Source organism: Anolis carolinensis, chromosome 4, assembly GCF_035594765.1.
Source record: "Anolis carolinensis isolate JA03-04 chromosome 4, rAnoCar3.1.pri, whole genome shotgun sequence".
In the NCBI taxonomy this organism is placed as follows: Eukaryota; Metazoa; Chordata; class Lepidosauria; order Squamata; family Dactyloidae; genus Anolis; species Anolis carolinensis.
In genome coordinates, this window is record NC_085844.1 from 205854054 (window position 1) to 205879723 (window position 25670).

At 38.0% G+C, this 25670-nt stretch overlaps 1 protein-coding gene and 1 long non-coding RNA gene across 4 annotated transcripts in view; one reads left to right on the forward strand and one right to left on the reverse strand.

Moving 5' to 3' along the window:
• Positions 1 to 25670, reverse strand: part of kcnd3 (potassium voltage-gated channel subfamily D member 3) — a 389138-nt gene that overhangs the window by 257335 nt on the left and 106133 nt on the right. The gene's annotated exons all lie outside the window — the stretch shown is intronic.
• On the forward strand, positions 2585 to 17401 carry LOC134298433 (uncharacterized). Its single transcript, XR_010005522.1, has 2 exons — positions 2585 to 3082; positions 14670 to 17401. It is a non-coding gene; the product is annotated as an uncharacterized LOC134298433 (long non-coding RNA).

A 25670-nucleotide genomic window follows, 5' to 3' on the forward strand; every position in this document is an offset into this window, starting at 1 on the left:
GCTCTTGTGGGGTGTTTGGTTCATTCAAATTGCATTAGTCTCCCAGTTCCCCAGAGAGTAAAAGTGACACCATGGGTTGAGAGATTCTCCCAGGAGCAGTCCCCTTTCAGCTGGGCTCTTCCACAGTACTAGCAGCCAACAACTTTGGCACTATCACAATTTCCAGCAAGCTCTTGTAAACCAACAATATTTTTCAACTTTCTCACAGTGACTTCACATAGCATCACAATGTGAGAACATCAACAAGGCAGCATCCCAACTGTTTATTGCTGCTATTACAACTTATCTCCTTTGTTATTTTTTTAAATACTGAAGCCCACTACAGAGCTTAGAAAACACATTTTCTTTCATCGGTGATTCCCAACCTCCCAAGATCAAGTCCAAGGTGCTTTGCACTCCATTTTCAACCAGCCTCAGCCACTTTGACCAATGGTCAGGCATTCTGGGAGCTAAAGTCCAAAACACCTGGAAGATCAGAGTTTGGAAATCACAATTTTTCCCTATTGCTTTTAGAACTGGGGCCAAACATTGTATGCTTAGAAATTTGCAAAATCCTTTTGTCATTTCCAAAGGAATGGAGCCAGATGAATAATTCATTTGAGAAATAGGTGACATTATGATTGAGCTTCAGCAAAGTGTATTTAAACATTTTTTTAAAAACTGGGATGAATCAGTAAGTGCTCATCTGAGCTTGTTGTGCTTCAGATAAGATGACTGATTGAAGGCGATTTTTCAAAAAGATCTCCAATAATTCTTAAACTGAAGTCTTTTAAAACCACATAAACAGTAAAGGAAAGATTTATGTTCTTTTTTCTGCTACTACAACATAAGGCTGGGGTCAAACAAGTCAAAAGCAGGTATATTACCGGATAATATAAAATGAAGGAGATGCCTTTCATTTATAGAATATTTAGAACAAAATATGAATCTTGTTTTCAGGCAGGAGGCTGCCTAAAATGCACTGGTTTCCCTGGAACCTACCCAAAGGACAGGTGAGACTGTTACCAAATTTGTCATTGCTATAGATGCCACCTACACTTGATGGCAACTGTGGGGGCTCTCTATGGTTCCAGAGAAACCACCTAAATTTAAGATGGATGGCTTCAATGAATGACATTAAGAAAAAGCTAAGTCTTCTCTTCTCGATTTTAAAGGTTAATACATTTATTATGGCATGCATTAGTTGAACTAAGCTCACTTCATGAACATTAATGCCATAATAAATGTCTGAGTCTTTGTAATGCTACATAATTTCTCTTGATTGTTATTGCAACAGATGGGCATGACAGCCTTTATAGAGCATAAATGGACATTTACTATAGGGTGCTTCTTCAGATGTTTATGGGTGTGTACCCTTAATACAGGGGTGTCAAACACATTTTCATGAAGGGCCACATCAGCCTTATGGTTGCCTTCAAAAGGCTGTTGAATCCATGAATGGAGAATTCATTGATACAAAGGGCCAACTATGGGGTGTGTGTGTGTGTGTGTGTGTGTGTATGTATGTGTGTGTGTGTGTGTATGTCTGTCTATCTATCTATCTATCTATCTATCTATCTATCTATCTATCTATCTACACACATAGTGGTTGCTGTTCTTTAGTTTTCCCCAAGTTTGGGTCCCTGGATGTTATTGAATGACAACTCCCAACTTTGAATGATCCACCATGCAGAATGGGGGTAATGGGAATTTTAGCCCAACAGTACTTGTGGCTCTGAGATTGGTGAAAGGTAAATGACATTTTAACATCAGACATCATATCCATAAGCCTTGTATTTAAATTCAAACCTCATTATCCTGACTAAATGGAACAAGCTGCAGCCTTCCAGATGTTACTATATCACAACTTTCATCAGCTCTAATTAAGATGTCTAATGATGGGGAATAAAGAGTTGTAGTCTAGAACCTAGAAGGCTGTAAAGTGACATGGAGGGCTAGATTTGGCCCACAGGCCTTGAGTTTGACGTTTGTGCCTTAATACTTTGATATAGTCTGAAAGCAGGAAAAATGGTTTCTTCCTATAGTATAATATACGTAAATATGTGACGAGAAACTAGCATTGCCTGTTTCTCCTTGCTACATCTTCAGCAAAACTGCCTGTGTAATGTAATCCAGATGAACCAACAAAATAGCATTTGCCAGGATATGGTTTGAAAAACAAGGTTGCAATGCATGAGGACACATTCAGATATTCAGTATGCCAAACTAACATGCCCACCGAAATCAGCTCCCAATGGTTTTGTCATTCATTGCATGCCTTTAGCAGAACTGTGCACTGAATTCCTATGCAGCTAGTGCTGGAAACACTGATCATAATTAATGCGACTGTACTGGCTATCAAAAGAATCATTATAACAGGACTAATTTGTTTCAAGTTGTAACATCAGACAAGGCATCAAAGTGGAGATGACTCTGATTTATTGTGTAGTAATGAAGAGGGTGTACTCTCTATCCATTTTGAAGACAAGGAGGTAGGATGTTCTTTAAGTCCTAAAAGAGAGCAGCCTTTATTTTATGATTCGGAAAGTGGGCAGGTAATTAGCACAATATAGGAAACATGACATATTTTGTGTCCTCACTCTCTCCACAGCTGGAAATAAAGCCTACCCCCTAATTTCTTTGCAGAATCAAAAGAAACAAAATTATATTTAGTCATTTAACAAGGCTTAAGGGAAAGGGCTAGAGGCCATGAAGCCCCCAGATGGTTTCCCTTAATGGTTCCATTATTTCTTTTTCTATTTTTAGCAGAATCCTCAGGTATCCTTTTCTCTCTTCCTCTTTTTCCAAATCTTTTAGCTATTCAACATTTCTTACGACAAAAGAAGATGGCTTTGTGTTATGTTGCCATGACGACTCCTGCTGTCACCCTACAACGTATGGGAAGGGTAAAGGGAAGCAGATCAGATACAGAAGAAATCGTGGCCAGAAAGAATGATTTTCATCACATTTTACTGCTATGCATATTGTGAAAGCGTATCCAGACAGCTTATGTTTTGGAAGATTGGGATAAAAGCAGAAATACCATGGAAAGTGAAGACTGTGCAAGAGATGGTCACATTTTATTTTGCTCCCTTTGTCAATGGTATGTTGTTTGCTTTCGCATTTTATTAGAGATGGCATGGTAACACAATTGCTGTGATAGTCAACCGGAATGGTGTATCTCCATTCTTGTAGCTAGTCTGACTTAGATCAGATTCTATTGGGATTACTTTTCTATATAGCTAATGAGGAATGTCCGCAACTGGCTGTGCAAATCTGGTACAAAATTATCAGTGTGAGGATGTTATAAATGGCTTTCAATATTTTGTAAACTTCAGGTTACAGATTAAGAAAAGAATGCTAATTCAAATAAGCACCCAATTAAAAGCAATCTAATTTATGCTATTTGCTCCTAGGCAGGGCATATCCAATATATTCTGTGACATTTCTACAAATATCTAAGACTATGAAAACAGGGAAAACACAGGAAAGATTAAGGGGGAAAAGTTGGAAGTTACTTTCTAAAAACAACAACAAAAGAAATGCATTTTTAATTTTTAATACAGTGTACCTTGTTACAGTTGACATTGCAAAATTCTTTATGAAGATTTAATGGTAAAGGGTGGTTGACTATAGAATATTAGCAGGGAAGTTGTTCAGAAATGGAAATTGGGGATCTGTCTATAAAATGAGATTCTGACTATCTCTGAAAAAGCTGAAATGGCAGAAAAACCCACAATATCTGCTTTGAACTGGAATATCTAAATCCACACTGCCATATATCCCAATTCAAAGCAGATAATGTGGGATTTTATTCAGCTGCGTGAAAGGAACCTGGGAGTTACAGTCCATAAGTAAGGGCTCTTCCACACAGGCATATAACCCAAAATATCAAGGCAGAAAATCCCACAATTTGAACTGGGATATATGGCAGTGTGGATTTAGATAGCCCAGTTCATAGCAGATATTGTGGGATTTTCTGCCTTGATATTCTGAGTTATATGTACTGTTATGTGTATTACCCACCTGCAACAAAAAGTGTTAATAATGTTGCCACCCGCCTGCAACAAAAAATGTTAATAATGACCTAAATTAAAGCCTTTTATGATTTAACATCCAGATTATTAGAGATATGAATTTGACCCATACACTACATAAAATCAAAATGAGTAGTTTTTCTCTGCATCTCACAGCAATGATTCACAGTCATTGGCACAAGAAACAGGATCTTCTCAGGACCTTTCCACACAGCTCTATATCCCAGAATATCAAGGCAGGAAATCCCACAATATCTGCTTTGAACTGGGAAATCTGAGTCCATGCTGACATATATTCCAGTTCAAAACAGATAATGTGGGATTTCCTGCCTTGATATTCTGGGATATAGGGCTGTGTGGAAGAGCCCTCAGTGGTTGCACTTTCCTATGTAGCATGAATGTCTTTAACTAAATTGTAATCATATATTTTAAAAATCTGTTAGCTTTTTCTTGCTAAATATCTGTTTAATGCAAATGCTACGAGATGTCTAATGTTCATTGTATTTTCTTGCATGCATTTCTTGCATTGATGCTAGAAGAATGGAACAGATATCTTTTATTGCCTGACTTCTGTTAGGCCTTTACATCAGCCTAGTGGCTGTTACAGCTGAGAAATGGTATTTGTCACCAAAGAAAGCTGCCCTTATGGTTCTCAAGCAGATCAGGAATGGGCACAACAATGTTATGTTCTGATGAAGATGGCTATCTCTGCAACCTCTTGTTACAAATGCACTCATGGCCATGCCACCACTACCACTAACTCTGGCATAGTTACTAGGCTTGAGCAAATTTTTCGTTAGTTCGTTAAATTCGTTAAAAATTCGTTTCGTAAGTACTTTTGAATTGATATTTGAACCATCTGCTCACTGCCTTACAAATATTACGAATTTGAATAAAAAAAGTACCTTTTTTCGTTTGTTTCTGATGTCTTCGGATGTAGCTGTAGCCCCTCTGAGAGGAGAAGCCATGTTGGCATGCCTCTCAGCCAATCAGAGCGGAAGAGGGAGGGAGGGAGAAGCATGGCCATCGATCTGCTAGCATTTTTAAAAAAATGTTGCTTCAAAAATCCCCAAAAATCAGTGGATGGGTCAAACATTATGAAACTTGATAGGCAAAGAGTACTTAATTTTTGCTTCCATTCTGGCAAATTTCATCATAATAGCTTTCATAATGCAGGAGAACGAAGCCTCTGAATATTGACCATTCTTTTAAGTGGAAATGAAGCAAGTCGCCATAACGAGAAAAAAACTCCATTTCCCAGAAGCCTTAGCAAGCCAATCAAAGTGGAAGGAAGAAGGACAGGGAGGCGTGGCCATCGATCTGCTAACATTTTAAAAAAATGTTGCTTCAGAAATCCCCAAAAATCAGTGGATGGGTCAAACATTATGAAACTTGATAGGCAAAGAGTACTTAATTTTTGCTTCCATTCTGGCAAATTTAATCATAATAGCTTTCATAATGCAGGAGAACGAAGCCTCTGAATATTGACCATTCTTTTAAGTGGAAATGAAGCAAGTTGCCATAACGAGAAAAAAACTCCATTTCCCAGAAGCCTTAGCAAGCCAATCAAAGTGGAAGGAAGAAGGACAGGGAGGCGTGGCCATCGATCTGCTAACATTTTAAAAAAATGTTGCTTCAGAAATCCCCAAAAATCAGTGGATGGGTCAAACATTATGAAACTTGATAGGCAAAGAGTACTTAATTTTTGCTTCCATTCTGGCAAATTTCATCATAATAGCTTTAAAAATGCAGGAGAACGAAGCCTCTGAATTTTGACCATTTATAAAAGCATTGGGCTGAAGCAAACGTTTCTCCAATAGTACTATGCCCACTTACAAACTACAATTCCCAGGTGTCCCAGGCCCTCTCTCCTCTTAACATTCCCCACCCCCTTTTGTCCTCACTTAGAATCATAGAGTCATTGAACAGTAGAGTTGGAAGAGACCTCGTGGGCCATCCAGCCCAACCCCTTCTGCCAGGCAGGAAGACACCATCCAATCCCTCCCAACAGATGGCCATCCAGCCTCTGCTTAAAAGCCTCCAAAGAAGGAGCCTCCACCACAGCCCGGGGAGAGAGTTCCACAGCTGAACAGCTCACAGTGAGGAAGTTCTTCCTAATGTTCTGGTGAAATCTCCTTTCCTGTAGTTTGAAGCCATTGTTCCGCATCCTAGTCTGCAGGGCAGCAGAAAACAAGCTTGCTCCCTCCTCTCTATGACTTCCCCTCACATATTATACATCATGTCTCCTCTCAGCCTTCTTTTCTGCAGGCTAAACATGCCCAGTTCTTCAAGCCGCTCCTCATAGGGCTTGTTCTCCAGACCCTAGATCATTTTAGTTGCCCTCCTCTGACCATCTTGACCAAACTTTCATACAGTATGTGAATTCTTGGAAGGTATGAGAAGTTTAGAGAGAAGGAGGGAGGGAGAGGTTTGAATTTTGGACTCCAATTGTGGCTTGATTCCCCACTCAGCCACCCACTTGGGCAAGTCACACACTCTCAGCCCAGAAAAGCCAATGAAACAGGAAATAGCACTTTCAAACCAGGAACTAATTTCCTTATTCAGAGGCTGATGGCCATCTGTCAGGAATGATTTGATGGTGTACTATGATTTCTGTTCCTGGGTGATAAATGTCATTTCCTAATTGGTTCTGTCATAGAAACATGGCAAAATCTATGACACTGCCTGAACTTTGTGCAAGCGACATGGATGGAACATATTATGGTTTGGTCCACCAATTTAACAAAGTTTCAGCCACAAAAACAAAGTTTCTGAAGTAGAACAATGACTTTCACAGTAAAGACAACCCAATGAAACAGGAAATAAGACTTTCAAACCAGGAACAGATTTCTGCAATTATTAAAAAATGGTTTATTATAAAAGCTATGAAAATTCGCCAAAAATCAGAGGATAAGGGAAGCTATCAGTGTTAAATGTGTTCTACCACTGTACCAAGTTTGAAGAAGATCACTCAAAAAATGAGGGCGGGAGAGTCCTGTAAAATCTCCCCTCGTGCTGTTTTTTTTTTTGCTACTGCGCATGCACGTCCGCCATTAATGAATTACTTTTGAAACTAACGAATTTTCGTTAAATTTCGAAAAATTTTGAGGGCAAAATTCGGAAATGACATCAGAAACGAAACGCTAGCGCCCTCTACTTTTGAAACGAGTTTAGAATCAATTTTTTCATGGATCGCTCAAGCCTAATAGTTACAGTAGCCAATGGAGTTGGACTCCGAAATGAAATGAAATCATCTTTTGTGCCTAATCCGGATGTATTCCATACTTCTCATAAATTGTCTGCAAAGATCCTTTCATATTGATGTATCCAACATTCTTCACATAGTGTCAAGAATAACTGCTCTATAAAATATGCCCCGGCTGCTTTACACAATTTAAAGGATCAGTAATAAATCAAAATGGGAACTTTAGTCAAGACATCAGCAAAAGGCTAAAACTTGGAAAGGCAGCTATGAAGGAACTTGGTAAAATCCTACAGTACAACGTTATATAATTGAATATCAAAATCAGAGTAATCCATACTGAAGTATTTCCAGTGTCTATATATGGTTGTGAAAGCTGGACAGTGAAGAAAGTTGACTGGAAGAAAATCAAATAATCTGAAATGTAGGTATTGAGGAGATCTGCAAATCACCAAATTGACAAATGGGCCCTAAAACAAATCTGGAGCCTACATGATCTGATTTTGGAAGCTAGAAAGGGTTAGCCCTACTTGGAAGCTAGAAAGGGTCAGCCCTACTTGGATGGGAGACCAGCAAGGGATACCAGGTATTATATTCAGGGGAAGGCAAAGGTAAAATGACTTCTTCCTAAGAAAACCCTGTGAAATTCATAGAATTGCCATAGATCAGCAGGTGAAAGCATATATACATACAGAGAGAGCAAATTAAGCCTGAACTCTCCCAAAATGGCTAAAATGAGGCTTTTATACTTTAAATTCATCATAAAATGACATGACTCATTGGAGAAGACTGTAATGCTGGGGGAAGATAGAAGACAGTAGGAAAGATTGCAGATAAATTGATTCCTTCAAGAAAGCCATGGTCTTGAGTTTGTAAGACCTGAGCAAGGCTCTTGCTGACCTCTTGGAGGTTTTTTGTTCATAGGGTTGCTGTAAATAACAATACAACATTGACTGCAAATAACAATACAACTACAAAGTTAATCATGGTGTTTATACATTTTTTGCAATTAAAATGGGCTCTGAAATGAGTTTACCTTGTTAATGGAAGTGATTTCAGCGCAATGTCATAGCAGGGGAAAAATAGGTATGAGGTACAGTGCACCATTACGGGAGGTTGAATCAGGTACAGTAGAGTCTCACTTATCCAAGCTAAACGGGCCGGCAGAAGCTTGGAGAAGCGAATATCTTGGATAATAAGGAAAAGCCTATTAAACATCAAATTAGATTATGATTTTACAAATTAAGCATCAAAACTTCATGTTATAAAACAAATTTGGCAGAAAAAGTAGTTCAATACACAGTAATGTTGTATTGTAATTACTGTATTTACAAATTTAGCACCAAAATATCATGATATATTGAAAACATTGACTACAAAAATGGCTTGGATTATCCAGAGGCTTGGATAAGCGAGGCTTGGATAAGTGAGACTCTACTGTACTAAATAATGGGGGGGGGGGGGTTAAGTAGGGGCTGCTACCTCCTGCTCTTTCTAGATTCTTTGGCTATTTCCATTTGCAAGATGGCATTGCTGTGTATGTCACATAGGTGGATTTATGGGAATTATCCTAAAAGAAAGTAACTTTTCTGAGCTCTGAACAAATATCTTGATGCTGGTTTAGGAAATGGGGTCCCGAAAGAATTTGATATAACCAAGACTATGAATGTATCTTGCTTATTGGACAGACACACCCATCTGTTATGTAACTTATGGCATCATCTTGTACTTTCTCTCTTTGCTTCTTTCCTTGTTCTTTCCTTCGTGCTTTGGAATTGCTGATATTTCCTCTTCACTGGGCTTGCATCTTCCTGCTGGGGCCTTTAAATTGCATGTTCACTGATGGAGCTTGACTGCTATTTAATGCTTTCTGCAAATCTTATTAACTGCATGGTTACAAATGGGGGAGGTGTACAATTAATAATGTGATGCTCTCTCTTTGCATTCTGCATCCATTTAAGTATGCAAAATAGATGTGAGAATGCAAAATAGATGTATATGTGTGGCATCGTATCATTGCCTTTGTAAGGCCGCTGTGAGTCCCTTTCGGGGTGAGAAGGGCGGGGTACAAATGTGATAAATAAATAAATAAATATGAGTATCACAATTTGAAAAGGTTCCAAGATGTGTTTAGTCATTGCTAGGTTAAAATAAAAAGGCATGGAACCGTTAAGACTAATATCAGATAACTTGACTTTTCAATTGCTGCAAGTATTTTTTTAATGTGTCTATGGGGGGAAAGTTAGACAATATGTTGCATTATGTTTACACAGGTAATTATGCGAAATCTTGTTCTCACACATCAGACTTGATTTGTCCTCATAGGGTAATTTAAAATAGTCTGGAAATAGCAACAAACAGCCTCACCTCTGTTATTTTAGTTATGGCTGCTTCACACAGTTTGAAGAGAAACAAAGCTGCTAAAAACACAAGATTAAAAAACAGAAAAGGTCTAAAAAAGAGTTAGAAAAGTTAAAGCATTCATACTGCCTGGGAGTTTTTGGAAGTTGTAGCCTAGCAAAATAACTTCCAATGCTGATTGTAAATCACTTGGACTAAAAGTGACATCTGGTTCTAAATCACACGAAGTATGTTTGTCTAGCGCACTCCATTATGCTTTAGAACCAAGCTTGGAGGAACTATTTTAATTCTATGTGATTTAGAACCAGAGTTGGAAAAGATTTACATGTCGAAGGCAAGAGAATAGAAATGAGTGAGGAAGGTAGCACCTCCATTCTTCTTCTTGTATGTAAAGAATGTTACAAGTCTTGTGAGCATCCAAAGAAGACTAACTAAAGACATGTATCTCTGAGCTCTAGAGCCTTTCTATACTGCCATATAATGCAGTTTCAAACTGGATTATATGGCAATGTAGATGGGGCCTTTCTCTTTGTAGACAATATCTCTAAGATTTTGGCCCTAGTGTTGGACCCACAAAGGACCTTATAAATGATGGGCTCTTCAAGTGATCTCAAATGTAGCAAAGAAGAGTCAATGTTTTATTTGGAGAGTGCTGTACATTGTCTTAATTATTTTAACAGTTTATAAGTATTTTAAGTAATTTTAACTGACTTGTAGTTTAGTTCTATTTTAATTTTTATACATTGTAGATTTTAAATTGCATATTAAATGCTGTGAACTGCTTTGGGTCTCAATCAAGAGAATGAAAGGGTGGTAGCAATGATAATGATAATAATGCTAATAATGATAATGCTAATAAGTAGCAGTAGTAGTAGTTAGGAACCATTTTGTTTGTGTTCAATGTACTTGCATCTGGCATGGGCAATTCTCTTAAAAACTACAGAAACATCATTAGAAATGTAAACCTTTATACATTTCATTCTCACATTTTCCCAAATATGTTACCATTTTCTCCTTGCAGTGAGAAAGTCATTGTAAACTATCACAGTTCAAGATTTATTTTGTGAAAAAACATGGATGTGATTTCCTTCACAGAAAACAGTATCTTCGGCAATAGATTTCTCTTCATATAGCTTAGAATTTTGTTTGTTCTGTTTCAGGGTTGTTTTTTCTTTTTCTTTTTTCACAGACAAAAAAAAGTTATTTTCTAGGCAGAAAATGTATTCTGTGCAACACCTCCCCCCCACCACCACCACACACACACACACACACAGAATAACTTCCGAACTCTGAAGATTCTTACTTATTTCAGAAACTTTATTAGGGTTTCCTGACATCAATGTTTGAATTATTTTGAGATTGTGTGCGTGCATATATATATAACTTATATTTATAATACATAGCCTAAAATAGCGATAAAAGAGTCTGTTCATCCCCAAGTAAATATCCTGGAACTCCAAGATTGGAAAATATTAAATCTGACCTATCTGGTTTGACCATTTTCATAAATTTGGTACCCTAAAGTTGATAAAGGTGACCCTAGACAAGATCCAGAATAAGATGATAAGTGTCAAGAACTGTGATGACTCATGGGCATTGTAGTCCCATTCCTAGTGCTGTTGTGACTGACGAAGAGGAGAACTTGGGTTTTCCTCCATTTCAGCCAGAAAGGGAACCATTTCAGCCAGAAATTGAGCCTTTGCACCTGCAGGAGGTTTGTTTTCCAGAAATCTCCCAAACAAGCCCGGGGTCGAGTTCTCCCCCTTTTTCGCGCCGTAATTACATTCTCCAGCAGAAGGGAGTGCAACAGGCTAATCGCAGGAGTTTGAGAATAGCAGCAAAGCATTCAGATGATTAAGCCTGTTCCCATGAGAAATTTTAGGGAGTCATACATCTGGACACAGAGATTGACTTTCGGTTCTGGTTCCCCAGAGAAGTGTTCTCTGGTGGGGAAAACAAGGCCTATTTAGGTTCCTTGCTCCCGGAGGGTTCTTGCGGAGTCAATTCGTCAGCAACTGGAGTAGTGTGTGTGGACAGCTACTCCGCTTCCAAGCCTTTGTTCCTGATTCAAGCCTTCGTTTTCCAGCCTTGTTCTTCCACGGATTTTGCCTTGCTTTCCAAGATCCAGCCTTGCCTTGTTTCCCGGATTTTGCCAAGTAAACACCACGGACCTTGTTCTTGTTTCTCGTTCCTTGCTGTCTTGTATTCAAGCCTTGTTTTTCCGAGAGTCGAGTTATTTCCTAGCCTCGTTCAAGTTCTTGGACTAAAGGACCTTGTCATCTCCCCTCACTTTGCCTGGCAAAGTGAGTGTTTCGGATATTGGATTATAACTTTGGACCTTAATATTTCATATTGGACATTGTTTCTTTGGACTAATTTTGACCTTTCCTGAAAGGTCTAATTCTGGACTATTTTCTACACTTGTTTTTATTAACTTTATATACTCCTTCAATAAAGATATTAGATAGATTCTGGCCTCTGTGTATGGTTATTGGTGCCCTGCAGCCGGGTCGTGACAAGAACCCTCAAACTGTCAATTAAGAAGGGGGTGGGGAACTATGCTTGTTTCACATGTATATATGTATTCAGAGCTTTAAAGGCTATCCTTCATTCACAGCTGTGCTAGGGAGTCAATTATAAATATAGTTAAAAGAGGAAAATATAATGAGGTTAATAAAAAAACTCTAAAACTTTATATTAATACAAATAATTTTTAAAAAGCAATAAAACATCAAATTCATCAATGCCTTTTTTCAACAGAAATAGAATACTGAAATAATGCTGGGAGTAGGTGGTGGTTGTCAATGTCTTGTCTAGCCAAATCCGAGGGGGGGGGATATAACTGTTAAAATGCTGCAACTAAGAAGGCTCTTCCCAATTGACACATAGTGTATCTGAGAAACTCAGAAAAGAACCATTCTTGTAGATATCATTCAAGGCTTTAAAGCTAAGCATTTACCTCTACAAAATAAGCAGCATTTGCTCACGTAAGTTGAAAAATGGAAGGATATGGCCTAGCAATTAACGTTTGCAAGCACTTCTGCTATAAGGATCTAAATATAAACCTTGATATGATTATCCTTGGCATAGTGCCCAATCTGTTGTCATTTGACCCACTTTAATACCTTTTATTTTTATGAATGAAATATATTTGCCAAATTGACCATTTTATTATCATTTTAGATGTCAGATTTCAGGGTGATACATGCTGTGTTAATTCCTAGAGGGAAGCAGAGGCTAAATAAATTAATAGGTAGCTGGATGATTGATGCTTACACTGTTGTGTGAAGCAGAAAACTCAATTGAGTTTTACTTTGAGTAGGTACAGAGCAAGGATGAACAACTTGTGGTTCTTTAGATGTTCTTGGACATCATTGTCTGCTTAGATTGTGCTGGCTAGGCTTGATGACAGTTAGGTCCAAGAACAACTGGAGGGCTGGGTGAAATGTCATCCATAAATTAGGACACAAATTAGCTTTGTGGAAGAGGAAATGGAGGTGGAAGTACTATTTGAAAGTGCTGATGTGTAAAGGACTTTGGAATTAATTGCCAATTAGGCTAAACTTTGAAATTAGATAAATTCACAGAGTCAAGATTTATCCTCAGTATAAGAGATAGCATCACTTGCTGAGTAACATAATGACAGGTAGAAAAATAAACCCTTCACTGTTTATTTCTTTCAAGTCAGGATGAAAAAATTGAATTAGTTTTCTCCTCACATAATATATATTTCACTGCCCCCAAAGTGTTGCACAAAATTTATTCTGTAGAGGGAGAAAAAGCACTGTATTTTATGCAGGCAAAAATTATGTATAGAAAACAGGTTTTCCTAGCAATGTTTTTTTTTCTACAGTGAAAAGTCAATTTCCTACAAAACACCTTAGGATATCAAAAGTTATTATGTTTCTATTGTGTGCCCAAGTAATTTTTGATTTACTGCAACCTGAAGGCGAACTCATTGGGAGTGTGACGAGTCCAAGGTCACCCAGCAGGTTTTTATGGTCAAATGAAAATTTGAACCCTGATCTGCAGAGTCATATTAAACAACTACTCCATTGGATGTCAAAGTCAGAATTCTTCTTGACTTATCCTTTCTGGCAGGCATCCCCAACCTGTTTTACAATCTGGGAACAAACAATTATATGTATTCTTTGAATCCATAATGGTAGGATGTGTTTGCTATAGTGAATAGGTTGACCATATACAGTGGGTTTTCATGGCTGAGCAGGGATTTGTACCTTGTTCTCCATAATTGTAGTCCAACACTCATATTAGAGGGCTGTAATGCTACTTAAGAAAGGACATTGTAGTATTAAAAGGTATTTCAACACATCAAACATCCACTGAAGTGTGTTATTTCATCTTTTTTGCCATTTATTGCTAGTATTTGATATGGTGCAAAGGAGCTGGAAAAGTATTTTAGCACGACATAAGACCTAAAAAAGAATTAAAGAAGTGATCAAAATATTGTTTCAATGCAAAGTGTATGTGCTGAACTGTAATAGGTTCTGCTATCTGACAACCACCCATGTGAAACCCTTTTAAAAAGTTTTTAAAGTGTTTGTGAAGCATTGATGGAATATTGTGGGATATTCACATAGGAGAAAATACAATAATTCTCAATCCTGTAGAAAGCCAGTTTCCAAGTTTATCATGAAGAGCAATGACTTATATTTGCACTAGGAATTATCCAGCATCAAATAACCTTGATGCAGGGTCATAGCATAGTACAAATGAGTAACACATTTTTCAAAATCTAAGCAAATTTTCCAAAATTAAGTCTCAGTTCAATGGGATTTATTTCTTGATAAATATTCTTACACTTGCAGCATCTTAAGTATCTAATTGCATCCTTTATTCTTGCTAATTGAGTGGGAATTGCTCTTCAGAAACTTTCATAGGATTGCTTCTGATATTGGTCCAAGAATACCCATGCTTCTTTTGAATTAGGCACAGAGGATGGTGGGTTAGGGAGAGGACAGATGGATAGAAGAAAGAAAAGGACATAAGTTTGTAACCTTCTAGTTAAGTTGGGGCTGGGGGTGGCATTTAGCTTAGCATTAATAATAACATGTGTTTTTTCTTGACAGACTGCCTCGTGCAGGGTTCTAAGAACAGAAGACCAAAGCCTTGTCTAGTCAAGCATCCTGTTTCCCACAGCTCCCTACCAGAAAGCTAAGACTGGCTCATATGCAGGGACTTGAAGGTTTAACACTTTTAAAGTTGTTCCAATAAAACATATTGCCTTTCTCATTAGTAGGTGTGAAAAGAAACTAAGAACAAGGAAGGAAAACCAAATGGTGGAAAAAAGCATGGAAAATGCAACTGCCACCTTCTTTAAACATGAGTGTTTAAAACACAAAAAACAACAATGTACAGTCAACCCTCCACATTTGCTGGGATTGGAGGCACAAGACTCTGAAAGTGAAAAACCATGAATAAAAGAATTTGCTATTTCTTTTAACCAAGTACGCTTCCAGACAGCACCAAATTGCAGGTTTTAGTCAAGGGCAAAAAATCCCAGAACCAAATCTATGATGGATACACAAGAGCAATAGCATAAGCATCACTTTTATAGTCTAAAAGACTGTACAAATATACTGTTGGTCCCAGGATTTCTGCCTCCGTTGTCCACACTTGCTGCTTTGTCCTTGGATTTTGCTGCTCCCAAAATGGCCACCACGGGATGTCGCTGGAAATTTTGTTATTTTTAAAAAAGAAACTTAAGATGCAAATATACGTCCTGGGTTATAGAGGCTGTATGGCCATCTGTGCAGACAGGTTTTGCCATGTACTTGTGCCTGAGAACAACGAGGTGATGTTCCTGGGTTATACATGTCTGTTCCCCATTGCTTTTAATAATAATAATAATAAACTTTATTTTTATATCCCGCCCCATCTCCCCGAAGGGACTCGGGGCGGCTCACAACAGGGACAAGCCCGAAAACAACAACACAAGACATTTGACCAAAAACATTCCAACAATTCACAAAATAAATAATAAATACATTAAAATCCAAGCAATAAAATCAGAGAATTAAAAACAAACCAGTGGGGACAGGTTTCATAAAGTGCTGTGTCATGGAAATGACATGTCTTTCCCCATGTTTTTATCATTAAAAACATGGGGAAAGTTGATTACATGGCAAAACCTCTATTTGTGTGTCAGAAACCTTATTGAACATGTGGAGGATGAGCTTTCTCTTGCAAGGATAGTCAACTGTTGCCATGTTTTAGGATTCAACCAATCAGGAACTGACATGTATAACCTGGGAACAAACCAATATAAAAAAATCTCATATTTTCTGAATGTAGGGATATACAGAGATTTGAATATCTGAATTTTCTGGCCAAAACCGGCCTTGGACTATGATTTTTGGATGATGTGATTTTAATACTGAATGTAGTTGTTTTAAATGCTTTAAATGTTTAATATGTATTCATTTTAAATTGTAATTGATTTTAAGCCATTGTCTGTATGTTTTCAAGGCATCTAATGGTTGCCAGTGTAAGCCGCCTTGAGTCCCCTTCGAGTTAGAGAAAGTTGGGGTAGAAATAAGGTAAATAAATAAATAAATAAATAAATAAAATATTCTTGCAACTGAAAATCTCATGTTTTTAGGGCTTTCTAGCTATTGCTCCCATGTTTTCAGGGCACTACGTTTGGCCACCCTCCACTTTGATGCGGGAGTTCCTGGGATAAGGTATCGTCTGGACGGGCCTCAAGATAATATCTCTCCAGGGATTTCTAGGTCTTCCAGCACACCTCTATGGTCAATTTCTACTGGAAGCTGAATATAGAATTGCATCAGAGGACTTATAGATTCCTAGGGATAACATATTTAATCAAATATGTGAATAATTAATTCCATAAAAGACAGAACCACATCTGGGTGCCAATATCTATTTTGCTTTGTTAGCAATTATCTGGATTAGTAGCTTTTGCTGGAACAGAATTATAGCTGTCCCTCCATATTAGCAGTTCTGACTTTTGTGGATTTCAGCATTCACGGATTTGATTAAATATGTTCTCTGTATAAATCTCTATGTCCTCCAGCATGACTTAGGGAAGTTGCTTATAGAGTTACACTGGAGGACCTAGAGATTCCTAGAGAGAACATTTTTAAATCAAATCCATGAATAACCAAATCCACAAAAGTCAAAACCGGAAATGTGGCAAGACAACTGTAGTTCTGTTTCAGCAAAATCTACCAAACCATAAATTTGCCACCTGAGCAAATTAGATATTGGCACCAGATGCTAAAATAATTATTTCTATTTACACATCCCTCCTCTACAGTGAAAGTGAAGCACACATTTTGGAGATTTTAACTTTTAATACAGGCAGGTACTCTGCAACCACCACTGGTTTAGGATTTCATAGCAAGCTATAGTAGGTCGCCTTCATTCAAGCCATGCCCCTTTAAACCTCATTACCACAAGGAGAAAAATTCTCCTAGGAATTCTAGCACCCTAAGCATATTAGTCATTGAAAGGCTGAGGGTGAGACAAAATATTCTATGATAAATTGCAAAATGTGATATTCATAAAGAGCAGTGTTTCATCCTTGGAGTATGTAGAAGTGATGAAAGAGAAGGCAAAGAGAAATGTCATCCTTCTGTGTTATTTGCCTTTTTATTTATTTACCACATTTATATACCCCGCCTTTCTCACCTGAGGGGACTCAGGGCGGCTTACAAAAATTGGCAAAATTTAATGCCCAAAATGCAATCATAAAAACAAAACAATATAAACAGATCCATTAATAACATTGTTAAAACACATTATAAAAACCTTAAAAACGTATATATAATTAATTCCATTCCATTTTGTTGTGAGGTGACATTTCAAAAGATGAAAGCAAATGGTGAAATTCATTTTTCTGACTTTCAATGAAAGTCAGGGGATTTTAGCAACAGATAATTTTAGAACTATTTGTAAACTGATCAGCAAATAAAGGGGCTGGCTGAGAACTATGGAAGTTAATTCAATTCACATATTAACCACAGCTTGTCTCAAATCTAGTTGCTAGTCCTAAACAGAAGATATACACTAAATTATTGAATGGTAAGGAACTCTTACAGACATCCCTTTATACAATAGATCTGCTCTGTATTGGAGCAGCAATTGAATTTAAGTCCTTTAACCTGAGGATTATTGATGTTTGAACTAGAAAGCATGGAATTTGATGGAATTTTTTTACAGTTAAATGTTTCCCAAGAGCAGACTTACAAATTTATAGAAGAAATACAAAAATGTTTTCATTCTGGGAAACATTTGCCATATTCACCCACATTCACCACATTCCTCACATGAACAACAAAAAACATCACAAAAGTTCATGTCAAAGCAGAAATGCTATATTTCAAGCAATGTGCCTCATATGGTCACCTTTGAAGTATTGTGGACTATTTACACAAATTGTTCTGCATTGAAACAAGCTGGTAAAAGTATATTAGACAGAACGTGCTGGCACAAAGCAAATTCAAACACATATACCACACTGATAAGTGTATAGTGCAGCTATGGGAACACATGAAGCCTGCAGAAGCTGTTTTTGAGGGCTTCAAGTCCAACTGTTCCAGATTCCCTGAGTGTTCCTCTTTTCTAGGGGAAAAAGAGGGCAGATGGAAGAAACTGAATTCTCCTAGACCAGTGGTTCTCAACCTGTGGGTCCCCAGGTGTTTTGGTCCACAACTCCCAGAAATACCAGCCAGTTTACCAGCTATTAGGATTTCTGGGAGTCGAAGGCCAAAACATCTGGGGACCCATAGGTTGAGAACCACTGTTCTAGACCTTATGGAGGCTCTAGACACTTTCAGGAGTAGCATTTGTTGTTGACTAACTACCTCATCAGACGGCAAACGGCAGAAGAAAGCGGCAGTCCACTTCGACACAAGGCATGGGGAAACTGGCACCCCACACCTTGCATCACCTGCATTGCTCTCCTTGCTGGGAGGGCAATCACCTGGGAGGAAGTATGGAGCGCACATTGTGCGTGCAGCTTCCCTTCATAGATTGGGCAACACAGGAATCCTCCTGTATTGCCAGGGCTGCAGTGGCATACCGGTTTCACCCCTCTGCACCCAGCCGGCACAACATTGTTTGATGGGAACGGCTGGCTCCGTGGATGACCAGAGCGAATTTAGCCCTGTATGATGAGGTCGATAGTTTGGAGCCTCCTCCACCATTTAATACTGAAATGATGTTGCTGTTTTTTTTTAAACTACAAGTGGAGTTATGGAGTCCTTCGCTATTTTTCTGGGGCCGTTTTGACAAAATGGATCAACAATAAAAGGTCTTGGAGTAGAAAAATGAATGCCTAGATTTTCCACAGTTGTTTGCTCCTGCCCTATGGCTCTGAGTTTTAAGTCATGTGGTCCTTTGCCTCCTTGAGCATTATTGCATATGCAAATGTTTGTCACTCTGCCTGAATTCTGATACATTTTCATCAGATTGCACTACAGTCAGCCCTTTGTATCCATGGATTCTATATCCAGGATTCAACCATTCATGTCTTGAAAAGAGTCCCTCTAAATATTCCCAAAGACAAACATTTATTTTGTCTTTTTAAATAAGGGACACCATTTTGCTATGCCATTATGTATAGTGGGACTTGAGCATCCATGGATTTTGATACCAATGGAAGGAGGAGGCCGGAACTTTACTTAGCGGCTACCAATGACCCATAATGCCTTACATTTTGTATTATTATTGCATTCCCCTACTATATCTTTCACTTACAGTAAATAAATAAATGAATGAAATTCATACACACAGAAGAAACCAGCAGAATATAGAGCAACACCTTCAAATCAAATTTGGGAGTGGCATTCAGATTAAATTTAGTGAGATTTTACCATACTGTGCATGGTTAAAGCCTGGTGGAACAGTGCTTGGTATATGAAACAAAATAATGAAGTTTGAATACAATTTACCATAAGCTTCCATTGAAAGGAGTTCTGTAATCAAGGAGCTATGTCAAAAAAAAGTATTTGAAATGTACTAACTGTAGTGAGAAGACTTCCCACTGTCTCATGGTCTAGTTAGCAGAGGCGTTCATGAGAACAATTACGAAGGTTATAGGAAAAATTGAAGCAACCCTTACAGATTCTTTAGCCTCATTAGAATGTCGCTCTGATTTCTTTAATGAAGGAGAAGCCTAGGGAATAGTTAGCTGCAGGAGAGAACAAACTTTAGAAACATCCAATTTGCAGAAAACATATGTCCAAATCATACTAGCAGGACAGCTCATTATCCTTTGGTGTGATCAAGTATCCAGAAAGCTGATGTCCCCTTTTTCATTTTGCAGATTTTCTCCAAAAATCAAAGAGTTAGGATGGGAGCAACTGGCCTTTTCAACAGTTTTCAAATATTTTGTAGTTTGGTGCTAATGGAAAGGTTGAACTCTTAGGAAGAAATCTTCTGCAATCTTTCTTTCTGTAATCTATTGTAGGTGTGAAGAAAACTTGCAGATTTTTGAGGTGAATATAAACCTTGGGTGGTGAATGTTCAGTTTATGCCCTTGATTGATTATCTGGTCCACAGGCTTCTGCTTACAGTTATCTCCAACCAGTGATCAAAAATAAGAAGCTATTGACATAATAAACTAAGGGGACTTCATCTGAGGCTTAACATAACGTACCAGGCGCATGCACATGTACGCACACACACACACAGAGTTTCTGTAGTATTGTGAGACTCATATGGGGGAGGAATAGTTGAGTAGAGAAAGATCTCAGACATAGGGAGGAAAGAAAAAAATTGAACAGCATTCATACATTTGTAATTGTAACATCTTCTCCTCCTAAAGTAATCTTGGTAGTTATTTTTAGTTTTGATTCTGCATTCTGCATTCCTATCCAGATAACTGGATAAGAAATATGCAATGTAAAAAAAAAGAGAGTAGCTGAATTTCTTAGCTTAAAAACACAAAATTAAAATATATTGTACCACAACACAAAGTTGTATTCAGAATGCAGTGAGTCCTTGGTGTCCACTGGTGTTTCGTTCCTCTGTGAATATCAAAATCTGTGGATGCTCAAGTTCTATTATATGCATTGGCATAATAAAATGGCATCCCTTATATAAAATGATAAAATAAAGCTCTGTGGGTTTTTTTAAATAAGCTGTGGACAGTTGAATTCATGGATTCAGAATCCGTGGGCATAGAGGGCTGACTGTACTTAAGGTGTACATACTGCACTTTATAAATTTGGACAACATTCCTGTGAAGTTTCCAGAATCCCATGATATCAAATCCCCACTCCTCCCTTTGAGACAGAATCATAGCTCTTTCCACTTTTTGAAGCATCTACTGAGGCTCCTGCTGAGGAATGCAAGTCCAGCTCAGCAAGAGATATCTCAGAAGCTGGGTGAAGAAGGTCTCAAGTACTGTTCAAGGCAGATTAGCAGTGTAGCCAATTGCAGCTTGCACCATTGCCTATCAAACGGAAACTTGACAGATGTACATATTTCTGGTGTTATGCATGGAAAGGACAGGGAGAGAAGAAAACAGATTCTGTGGGAAAAGGACAAAGGAGATTTCAAAAAACCTAGGGGTCAATCCATATACACAAACCAACTGAATTAGGTTCACTTCCATTATTCAATGGAAAATGGTCTTAAGCCCAAATTCAAGAGGATAATGCACACAAGTGTTGGTTTTTAAATAGTAAACTTTTCTCTGTCTATTACCTAATAAAGTGTGTGCGACTAGGGATATGTGAAAAATATTTTCTCTGTCTATGTTCAGTAGGCTTGTCTCAGTCTACACTTGCAGTCCATTGGCTAGACACAGGTTGAATTCTGGAACATCCACACTGATGTATTAAGAGGTATCAGAAAAAGGAGTCCATTTGAAAAGTATGCAGAAAAAAAATACAGAGTTTAAATGTCCACCAAAATACTGATGTCAGCATGGGGATTGTGTGGTCCTTCTGATTATGCTAAACTACAGCTCCCAGCATTCTTGACCATTGGCTATCCTGGCTAGGGTTGGCAGGAGTTGCAGTTTTACAACATCAAGAAGGCCACACAATTCCTATCCCTGGTTTTAATAGCCAGGAAAGAGCTTAAATATTGAAAACAACATGCCTAGATATGTACATAATAGGTCAGTGGGAGAGGGGGCTCAGCAATGTAAGAAATGGATCTGATTAAAAAAGAACAGAATGAAGAAGCTGAGCTTCAGTTGACTGTGGTGTTGTGAACCTTTTAGATGTACACATCTAAGGGCAAAAATAGGAAAACCAGTGGTAAAACAATTTCCCTAGTGGCAAGGGGCTAATTTCCAGATGAAAGAAGAAAGACTAAGGGCAACTACAATTCTTGCCTTTCCTGACCAGCTTGAATGAAGTTGGCTCAAGCATTTCCATGACACAAGCTGATGCAAAGAATGTTTGCCTACAGGTATCTTTCTTGTGCAATGGATTTGAATAGGGCTCCAGAGAGTTACAAGTAACCTAGAAGGGCTATAAATATGTAATGCACAAACACAACAGGATTGCAGCATGATACTTTGGCTTATTGAAAATTCTAAGCAGCGTAGATTCAACGACCACTGCAATTTGTTAAAGTGTCACACTGTAGTTCTGCATCCTGGATCAACTACAAAGTGGGTTTGATCACAAAGGCAGAAAAGAGTGTCCCTGAAGGGTTCTCCCACCACTTAGAGTTCCCTCATAATTCAATGATATCAGCCTCAATGTTTAATAGCCAAAAGCCCAACAAATGCTTTTGTGTATTTCACAGGGATTTGCAAGTAATTTAAGCCATCAAAAAAGAGGAGATGGATGGATGTTATCCATGTGCCAAACACAATGAAACCCCCTTGAATTGACAGTAGAATTTGAAATGAATCAGCTGTCAGATTCCAGAGCAGTCATTGCTCATTTTATTGAGGAGCATATTTGCATCCCCCCATGAACCAAATTCCAATCCGTCTGCCACTGTATATATATAAAAGCCCTGCTAAACCTGCTGTCATGGCATTTGATGAATAATTAACAGAACCTGGTTCACAAATAAAAATTCATCACTCGGTGTCCACAAGATTTTATTGGTATTCCTAGGTCTCAAAGAACATCAGTCAGTGTCTCCTGAAGCATAATAATTTTCAATGGAGTTCCTTCACATCCTTTTAGTTACAGGGGTGGTTCACTCAAGTATGCTCATTATGAATCAAGAGCTGCATCTAGTGAATGAGGAGTCCATAAATCCAATTGCTAGTCCCAACTAAAGTAGACACATGGAATCAATGAAATTTCCATAAGTGCGATTCACTCTTCAGGAATGTATTAAATGACTCTAGTTGGGACTAGCAATTGAATGTAGGCTTTTGCATGCAACAGATCCCAGACTGAGTCCCTAGAATCCAGGCCCAACTCAAAATAATTTGCTACTTGGGGTAAAAAGATGGTGCATAGTTCTGTCCTCCATTAGCTAGAACTAAATCTCAGCCTCTGCTGATTGAGGTGTCAGTCTCATTCTCTGTCGAATGGTAGGACCAGTCTTGCTAGAATTTCTAGATCAGACTAGGAGAGGTCTCAGCTTTAAAACCTGTGGCAGCTCCACACTAAGTTAGATGGACTGGTGGTCTGACTCAGTACAAAGTTTCCAAGGTTTTCATTCACATATCTCTTGGAAATGGCTGATTTGAAAAAAAGATCACTTCATAACACCACTTTTTGAAACATTAAGCTAACAAAATCATTTTCTATCTCTTAATAATATTTTGGAGAGACAGGCCAAATAGAATCTAACAAGTAGAAAAATGAATTTAAACCAGTTTTTTTTAATTCAGAGCCTCTCTCTCTCTCTCTCTCTCTCTCTCTCTCTCTCTCTCTCTCTCTCTCTCTCATTCATCTACTCTCTTCCCGCAAAGGGAAATACAGAGCACACTGCAAGGTTGTACTGAGATAAGAGAAGCATTTCAGGGGAAAGCCTCCTCTGACTACACACAGAGGCATTTAACAAAAGCTCCCACTCTGGAGATAGCACAGGATTCTTTTATTCTCAGAGTCAGAGAATGACTCTGACATGACCTCTTTAATTTCCTTAGGGAGTAAGTGAAATCATTTCTTCCAGTACTTCCATCTCTTGCTTGAATGGGACAGTGCAATCTCAGTGAGGTTTTAGAAGACCAAGGCCTACATTCAGAATATCTCATTTAAAGTCTTAGCTTGGCAGCGGAGAAGTAGTTGGCTACTTAAGTTATTGCTTAACCTGTTTTAATTCCTTTCTATCAATTCACCTAAAGGAATTAAATTTAAAGTAACAGTTATTGGGTGAATATAAAAGACAGAAGAAGGTAATGAGCACATCTAGGGATTATGCTCCTCACATGAGATATTCTGGGAAGGGAGAAAACAAATAGAAGATGATCCCAACTAAATGCAAAAGGTGATTTCTGAATGCAACGCAAGCATTCACAGACTGGAACTGCATACTTTTCACCTCTGGTGAACATTCTCCCTCTAAATAAAGAGTAATAATTCAGAATTTCTGTGGAGCTTCTGAAATGTCCTCTGGCATGCAATGTAACCAGAAAATAATGAATTTATCCCCATTTCAATTGGTGGAGATTTGCTAACAGATGGAAGACGAGATCCTTGGATCTGAAGTTTATTGAGATACTTAGAATTATCTCCTAGAGGGATACAAGCTTTCTATCCACCAAAAAAAGACTGACATTATTCCTCAATAATGATAATGAAAATTGATGCCTTATTTATTGAAAAAAGAATTAATTACAAATTAATTCTAACATTTAACACATTACTTCTAAGATTGCAGAACTGCATGTATGTATTTAGTAGGCATGTGCAATCCATAAAGAAAATGGTTCAATACTCGCTTCTAAAGTAGGGGGCACTCGTGCGTCGTTTCTAAAGTCATTTCCGAAGTTTGAAGCAAAAAAATTCAAAACTTTCAGAAGCTTCCGAAGCTTCGTATGTCAGTTTCTTCCTCCAAGTTCGCAAGCCCAAGTTTAACAACTTGAACAACTATCAACATCACACCATCATCACCACTGTCACTTTATCATACATATCCCCCCCCTCAAAAAACAACAACAATTAACAAATTAAGAAATGACATGTAATTATCCCAAAACTATGAATTTCATACCACATAACTTTGTGTCAGTGTTGAGGTGGGCAGAGAGGAGGGAGAAAAACCACTGCTTTGAATGAATATTGCCTGCTTGCTCATACAACTAATACAATGAATGGATAAAAGAGAGAAGGAAAAGGGGAAAAGATGATAGCGAGAGTAGGACACAGATGGGTTCTGGAATAGAGAAGTCAGGGCATAAGAGAAGATTACTTCATAATCCACTTGACTGTTGACTACTTATTTATGCTACCTTTTCTTTGCCTGCTGCTTTTGTTATCCTGGGCCACAATCTTAACCAATAGTGTCAAATGTCAGCCACCAAATATGTGCCATTCTGTCAATTGTATGCTTTGTTTAAAAATGCAAGTAAGCTGTCTTGGGTTCCTTGTTGAGAGATTTATTTATTGTGGGAATAAATAAATAATAATGAAATGAAAATGTAAAACTAAATAATCCTCCATTAATGTTATCGTAAACAGATTTTTTGGGGGCTGGATGCACACATTAATGATTAGCCAAAGAAATGAAGAATTTTGTGCTAGCAGTCAAGCTATGCTTTTTAAAATTGACATACACCTCACACACATTACCAGATGCTTCCTCTAGCCTGCCACCTTCCATGTTCATGAAAAGGACAAGACATTATCCATTACCTGCAGACAGCTATGCAAACAAACTGTGATTTTCCGACTCATGAGATGTGGCTTTTCTGACCTCTGCAGCTGAACCAGTTATCTGGTATTATTATAAAAGTGTAGCATCATGGCACTGTTTCCTACATGGACAAAGATGTTGCCATGAAAACTACCATTGTTCTTCAAACTTTAGTGAAAGTCACCTTTACAATTCTAGACAATAAGTGTACTATCCCTTGGGGGAGATGAGCGGTATATAAATTAATGAAATAAATGAATGAATAAATCTTATATCTATGGATTGACATTTATTAGTATGATTCAGGCATAACAAAATTC